This window comes from Belonocnema kinseyi, chromosome 5 (genome assembly GCF_010883055.1).
Source record: "Belonocnema kinseyi isolate 2016_QV_RU_SX_M_011 chromosome 5, B_treatae_v1, whole genome shotgun sequence".
NCBI lineage: Eukaryota > Metazoa > Arthropoda > Insecta > Hymenoptera > Cynipidae > Belonocnema > Belonocnema kinseyi.
The window spans coordinates 5,754,559-5,762,727 of record NC_046661.1 but is presented as its reverse complement, the minus strand read 5'-3'; the positions used below and the strand labels follow the sequence as shown (position 1 = coordinate 5,762,727).

General features: G+C 34.7%; 1 protein-coding gene across 1 annotated transcript in view; it reads right to left on the bottom strand.

The window, feature by feature from the left end:
• LOC117172902 (protein unc-79 homolog) overlaps window positions 1–8,169 on the bottom strand; it is a 1,455,529-nt gene that overhangs the window by 1,403,421 nt on the left and 43,939 nt on the right. The window lies entirely within an intron of this gene.

Here is an 8,169-nt window from a genome sequence, read left to right as displayed (position 1 = left end):
TTCTTTTTGATCCCGTGTTTCTTTTAATTTTAAGTTTCATGTATATACTTTTTTTTATGATATCGAGTTCTCTTAATTTTAGGTTTGTTTTATAAATGTGTTTCTTTTAAGTTTTAGATTCTCTATTTTAATTTTTACCGTTTGTAATCTTTTAAGGGCTATAATCGTATTTTTATTCACCAATTATTCTCATTTTGACCTGTAAGTAATTGTAGTTTTGTACTTTTGTATTTTGACGCAGACGAAGCTCGCGCGACTTCGCCCGACGCGCCATATTGTCGCTGGACAGTTCGGATGCGCGCTCACCATGGCGAGTGGAAGGGATGGACCGGGCAGCCGACGCGCCCCTCCATCAGCGAAGCGAGTGGCCGAGAGGACCGCGCCAATCGCCGGCCGGCCCGCCTCTCGGCCATCGGACATAAAAGCAGGTGCGTGCAAGCAAAGGCACGCACTTCTATTCGGGCTTCCAGTTGGGTAACCTCAGTCCCCTGGTCGCTTTCGGCTAACTTTTGTAAGCCACTTTTTAAGAATAAAGTGCTTTAGAGTCCAAACAGATTTCCAAGTTGTTGTCCTTTCTCTCTCGAAAAAAACCCTGCTCTCGCACTCCTCTCTCCTTCTCCCTCCTTTCCTCTCTCCACTCACTCTGTCTCTCTCTCTTTCTCTTTTCTATGGTCGGTACACTCCTTGCAGCCCCGCCCGCACTCTTTACTTTCTGTAGGGTCGGTAAGCTTCCTCACAGCCCCGCCCGAAATCTTTATACCCCTCTCTCTCTCTTCTCTAGGGTCGGTACGCTCCTTGCAGCCCCGCCCGCACTCTTTACTTTTCTCTAGGGTCGGTACGCTCACTGCAGCCCCGCCCTCTCCTCACCTACTTTAGATTTCCATTGCCTTGCTCCTTACCCTGGCAATACCTGCTGAAAATACGAACGGCACGAACGGCTCGCCGCGCCCGAGAAGACGTCGGAAGTCGTGATGCAGTAGCCTCTGCCCCGGAGGGCACGACGGCTCGCCACGCCCAGGAAGACCTGCACATCGTAGTCGTCGTCGCCGTCGTGGTGAGAAGCCCTGCCTCAGGAGAGGTCCAGACGGCTCCACACGACCTCCGGCCGAGCTCTCACCCGCTCAAGGACAGGCCCCCACTCGCCTGGCCATCCACAATTTCCTTTCCAATATTCACCTCGCCACAACTTTAGATCAAGTCGGGACAACCACACACCCGGCTTGTATCAGATTGAATGTCGAAAATCCAATATGCCATGCATAAAGAATGCAGTTTGAAGATCCAAAGTGGTGTGAAGATAATACTGTGTCCATGTGCTGATTACTATTACGCGACCTATATACAGTTCATAAATAAAAAACGTGTTATTAATTTTTAATTCATAACTAAAAAGTTCTAATGCGATCAAAAGTAACTAGTAATAATAATTCCTTATACTTTATTCATGTTAAAATTGGTAGAATGTTTTTTAGAGGTTTTTTTTCAATAAGTTGTATATCATTAAATTAAATTTCTTATCAATTGTGTCCTATAATATTTTTGTACAATATTTTGAAAAGAAGGATAGAACCGATTGTAATTGAATTTAACTAAAAGTTATTTTCAGACGGCATTTTCTTGTTAATTACAACTTTTCGGCATCCTACAAACAATTTAAGAACAAATTTACAATAACTTATCATCATTAATTATAATAATACTATAAAGGACCCCGCACTAAATGTATGGGAAAATGGCTTTCGGTGGATTTAGCTAAAACTTTGTAATTTTTAAGGTTATAAGTGCCGGATGAAATATCCGTTAAAAAAATCCAAAAAAATGGACCGTGGATATAGGGATGCCCAACCACTTTTAGAACGCTTAGGGATTGTGTCCAAGATTCCACCATTTCTCCAACAAGGACAGAGTCAATTGGTAACGGAAGAAGCAAACGAAGCTCGGCTAATAACGAAATCTATATGGATAGTGAACTCCAGAAATGGCCATAATTAATCGATACCATCCTGTTATCGAGATGCAAGGCGCTACAGCAGAGCTTGCAAGTGAATATACGAGATGTGTTCAAAAAGTAAGGTGACTTTTCAATTTTCGCGGGCTACGTACATTCAAGTTTTAAATTTTTTGTTTTGTTGTGTTGGTACACTCGTCACGATCATATGTTCACAGTTTTGACTATATAGCTCGTGTTGTTTTTCTGGCAGAGGCAAGGCGCTACAGCAGAGCTTGCAAGAGAATATATAGCGAGAGCTCGTGAGCGAAATATTGTGCAAGCGCGCGTAGAAGTGGACAATATGCTCTACGGAAATGCAAATTGGAATCGGCTGCATGAACTTCAAGTACCACAATTTCCTCGCCTTACATTGGAAGAAATACGCGACATAGCAATTAGCGTGTATCAAGTAGAACTTGCCCCATCTTACGTACAAGATAAGCTGCAACGAGAAGAAGATGAGGAGTTTCAACTAGATACGCGACTTAATAAACTTGGTTTGATCAGAGTACGAGTATTTTCTCGTTTCCGAAATGCGACAAGGTACCAGCTGTGAATAGCGTTCAATGAGATCGATGACTTAGGACCAGACAATAACGAAACGCTTCTAGGTTATTACTGCGCACGTAAGTCGGGGGCCAGAACTCTTGACACTTGCGCACATATTGCAAGCGTTTCATGGTTCCTCGGTTATGCATGTCACCATCAACACGTAAAGTATCCTCAAACTTCCTAGCTACAAAGGATTCTAGACTCTGCTAGTAGAGGTGAACAAGCGAACCCGAATCAAGAGCCAGAAATAGTTTAATATTTCGCAAAAGCTACTGGGATTGCTTCTATTCGTTGATCATGGGTGCTTAGCGTTCGGCTCTCTTGCGAATGGTACACTGTTATTATCGGAATGTGCGCACTAGTTACTAATGTTACTTTGGGTACCATTTCTGCCTTTAAAGAAGTGATTAATTAGTCAAGTTAAAATCTTGGGCGATTAGCATTTGATCGTTTTGAGAAGCGCGCTATATAAGTCAACGGTGTAGGCGAAAATATGACAGACCACGATCTGAACCGTGAATTCTATGTTGACATCTTTTTTTAACTAAATCTATTGTAATTCGTTCTATTCACTGATCATGAACGCTTAGCGTTCGGCACTCTTGTGAACAGAACAATGTAATTATCGGAATGTACGCACTAATTACTAATGTCACTTTGGGTACCATTTCTGCCTTTAAAAAAGTGATGGATTAGTCAAGTTAAAATCTTGGGCGTTCAGCGTTTGATCGTTTTGAGAAGCGCTCTATATGAGTCAACGGTGTAGGCAATAATATGACAGACCACGATCTGAACCGCGATTTCTATGTTGACATCGCTTTTGTAACAAAATTTGTTGTAATTCGTTTTATTCACTGATCTTGAGCGCTTAGCGCCGCATAGCGCTAACACTGTCAATTTTTTTTACGGATATTTCATCCGGCACTTATAACTTTAAAAATTACAAAGTTTCAACTAAATCCACCGAAAGCCATATTCCCATACATTTAGTGCGGGGTCCTTTCCATCCAAATATAATTTGAATATCAAAAATTGATCTAATATTATTTTTTTCCAATTAGTCGCTTACAAATTCGAACTTGTTAGTATTGAGCCTTACTGTTCATATCCTTAGTTTAAGTTTATGTTCAAACTGTTAAACCTCCAGATTTCATCATTTAAAGTATTCCAAACTCAACGACAACCAAAAACAGGCACAATTGAACTCTTCTGAATTTAAAAATTTTCAACATTTCCAAATAAAAACTAAAGAAGTTTGCCATTCAAAAACTCTTTATCAATCGTCTAATAATGAACACGTTTGAAAATGAAAGGCTTCTAATTTCAATACGTTGTATTTTAAGGGTTTCAAAATAAACATCATCTTAAAATAATACATTCAAAATGTTAAAGTATTCAATTTACAAACTTTAATTGTACAAATTAAATGGCAAGTGCTGAAAAAGGCCCCTAGCTTTGATTATTTATTAACCAGTCAAAACAAAATTTCAGGTTTAAACGCTTTTTTTCAAATTTATTTAATTATCATGAAAAGTGATATGAATATATCATTTCTTTCACTTATTTTTAACGCAAGATTAAACTGTACACAATTGGATTAAATATGAAATGGAATTTTCAACAGTCTATTTTAAACAACTCAGTGAGAAGAAAGAGTAAGCTTTTGAATACTATCAAAGCACCCCCGTGAAGCTGGTCCTCCGAAGTTCACATTTTTTAAATTTTCTTTTTACATACGTTTGTACGCTATGTGTACTGATTGTATATTTAATATTTTCGATTGTACCCTCTTGGTTTCTCGGCTAGGCGGAAATAAAAGTTTTGGCGCACCCCCAGTAATGATAATTTTTCAGTTTTTCTTTTTGCATACGTTTGTACGTCGCTTGTACTGTTTGCACATTTCATATTAACGTTTGGTCCCTCTTAGTAGGCCGACTAGGGGAAAATATGAATTTAGTGCCATCCCTCCGAAATTTAAATTTTGCAATTTTTCTTTTTGCTAACGTTTGTACGTTGTTTGTGCTGTTTGTACAGTTAATATTTTTTTGTACCCTCTAGTTTGCCCGGCTAGTGGGAAAGTCAAAATTTGGTATCATTAACAGTTAGTTAATATTTTTCTTTGTACCCTTTTGATTGCCCGGCTGATGGGAAAATCCATATTTCGTATCAACGCAAATTTTCAACATTTTAATTTTTTTTAAATCTTTGCACATAGTTTTTTTGCTGGTATTATTTATCATTATTAATCGTTATTAGTCAAAAATTTGAATCGTTTAATCAAAATGGCGGATAAAAAAACAGCACCGCCAAATGTTCAGCCCTAGAAATTTTAAAGAAACAGAACGGAAGAGGTACTCGAATAAGCATTTATGCAGTCTATGTATATTATATTAGGACAGAGAACACACGTGGTGGAAAAGAAGTAAAGAAAGATTTCCACTCGTATCGAAAGCAGCTTCTGGACACTTGGCTGTACAAGCCTTCTCAGTGCAAAGCGAAAAATTACTTTCAATTACTATTAATATTGTTCCCCCAAACAGAAAACTTTTGCTTCCTAAGCATGTGACGCAGCTATCTCTGCTTACAACTAATTTGCGCAGAAGGAAGATATCAATCCTTGCTTGCGATATTTTCTATCATTTAAATGTAAAAATTGTTAGTATAACTCAGACTACTTTTTATAAAATTTTATTTTCACTTGAAGTCTTTTCGACGTATAGGAAGGCCTTTGGTCTTCAGTTTTAATTGAAATCTTAAATTCTCATCATGTTAGATTAACATAACAACATATTTTATATGAATGTAGCATAATTGAAACTTAAAGTTATATGGAGTGTTGAGGAAGTTCTTCTAAAAAATTAATTAATTACAGGTACAATTACTTCGTGAAAATAAATACTTATCACACTTACATACACTGATTAAAGTCCTCGAAGTTTCTGAATAGTTCCTTTTTTATATACGAATTGCGGAAGCATATGTTACATAATAAAAAATCATAAGTATTTCGGAAAAATAAATCAATGTTGTCATTATTACTCATCACAATATTGAAAAATGGACAACTGCAAGTTTGAGCGCGCCTAGGGCACGTACCTGTAGGATCTCGCACTTTGTGCTCGGTACTCAATGGGAAATGCCTGCATTGAGCCGTTACTTACATCTAGCCAGTACTGAGCCAGAGGTCTTGCCAACGTTCAGCCAAATATTGGCAGACCAGTTCTGGAGCAGTACTTAGTGAATTGTTCATGTCATCTTCCAGCCAAGACTTAGCAAACGAGTACTGTCGCTGTACTGGGGGAAATGCAAACAAATATATGTATATGTATATATAGTGATAGTTTCCACGGCTTTTTCTTATACGGTATGGTTGATCCCACGACGTTTGGTACTTTCCACGACAGTCACGGAAAAATTGTAAATCCAGCGGTCAGTTCCATGTCCCTTGGAAAGCACCGTTGTATATAACAGCGATTCCCAAACTTTTTTCGCTCTTTCTGGGGAGCGGTAGGGCTGCCACCCTCAAATTTTTTTCATAATACTTAAACCCAAGGGGGTGACTTGACAGCCTGTGATACGGACATGTGCCGGTTTGTCGCGCTCGACATTCCCATTATAGGAAAATTAGAGCCGATTAGGAAAAACGGAAAATATAATTAAATATTCATTAGAGAATTTTAATAGGCAACGTTAGATTTTCTAGAATATGAGAAGAACATTAGAAAAGGACAGGAAGTAATCGGTTGATAACTTAAAAAGTTATTGCACTTTTGTTATGCTGCAAAGTAGTCCAGTAATGTATTTTCTTGGACAAATTTCGTGAAAATATTCACCGATTCTCATGATTTGAATAGATCGCGCGCCTCTTGATATGCGTATATTTTGAGGTTATGTTATTTCATGTATAACATATAAATTATATAAATATTAATACTATTATATATATAAATATATACGTATATTAATAATAATATTATAATTTTGTTATATTATAATAGTCTATTTTTTTATTTTAGGGTTCATCTCTTTCGTTGAAAATACATTTTTGAAACTGACAATCAATCAATACCATTTTTGGTTAAGAAATCATGTGTTTTGTTAAAAGGTCGTCTTTCTTTGTAGAAATTAAATTGTTTTATCGAAAATTTATACTTTTTGATTAAAAATTACATTTTTCGGTTGAATTATAAACTATAAATATGTTTCGGTTGTAAAGTCGTCCTGTTATAAATGCAAATATATTGTTAAAAATTAAAATTATAAGATTTGGGTGGAACTACTCTTTTTGTTTTTAAAATTAAATAATTTCGTTGAAAGTTCATGTATTTTGTTGGAAATTGACCTTATTTAGTAGAAATTTAATCCGTTTGGTTGAAAATATTATCCCTTTGGTCAAAAATGCAATTGTTTGGTTAAAATATCAACTGTACATCTTCTTGGGTTTGAAAGTCGATGATTTCACTAAGAGTTGAACTACTTTGTAAAAAAATACGTTTTTTGACAAGGTTTTTTAATTATGATTGAAAATTTAACTATTCGGTTGAAAGTTTAACTCTTTTATTGAAAACTCATATTTTTCGCTTAAAAAATTCAACTTTTTGTAGATAATTCGTCTTTTTTACTTTAAAATTAAATAATTTCTTTAAAAATTCATGTATTTTGTTTAAGATTTGTCTTTTTTCGTAGATTATCAATTTTCTTGGTCGAAAATTCATCTGATTGGTCGAAAATTTAACAACTTTGGTTAAAATTAATTTTTTCTTTAAAAAATTATTTATCTTTATCTGAAAATGTAACTATTATATGATTGATTCAAAATTAATCGTTTATATTGGTTAAGTTAGAAAACCTTTTTTTTTTTATATAACATTAATCTTCTTGGTCAAAAATTCACCTTTTCCCTTGAAAATTTAACAATTTTGTTGAAAATTCGTTCTTTTTTCTTGTTCAATTCAATTTTTTAGCACAGTTTTTATCTGGAAATTGTACTATTCCATTTTTGTTTGAAACTTTATCCTGTACATTTTATTAGTTAAAACACCAATTATTTGATAGAGAATTAATTTATTGTGTTAATTAGATTTTTTTCCTGAAATTAAAAAAACTGCAAAATAAAAAAATTGCCTTAAAATCGTCCTGATTCCTTTTCTTTTTGTAATTTTTAAAATATTTTCAAATACACACTTAAAATTAATTTTCCAAACTAAAAAATCAATTTCAATTTTCTTAGCAATCACAACAATTTTTGTTATTCTTTTTAAATATTTTACAATTCTCAAAAGCTTTTTTTTAAATCTGCAAAAATCTACATCGTGTTTCAAATAATTTCAAATAATTTCATGTTTTAAATTAAATTTAAATATTATTATAAATTAAAATTGTATTGTTCAAAATTAAAATTTAGCTCATTACAATTTTACCAAATCCAGGCTTTTTATTTCTTACCACTCTGTTCAAATTTGTATAGTTTTTAATTGTTGTTTATAATGGCTTTTCCCAGATCTGAATTATATTTTTTTTCAAACAATCTCTGATCCAATTCAGAAATACATACAATTGCTTTGAAAAAAATTTTTAATTCAGAAATATTTCATTTAAACGCTCAATAATTCATACGTATAAAACAC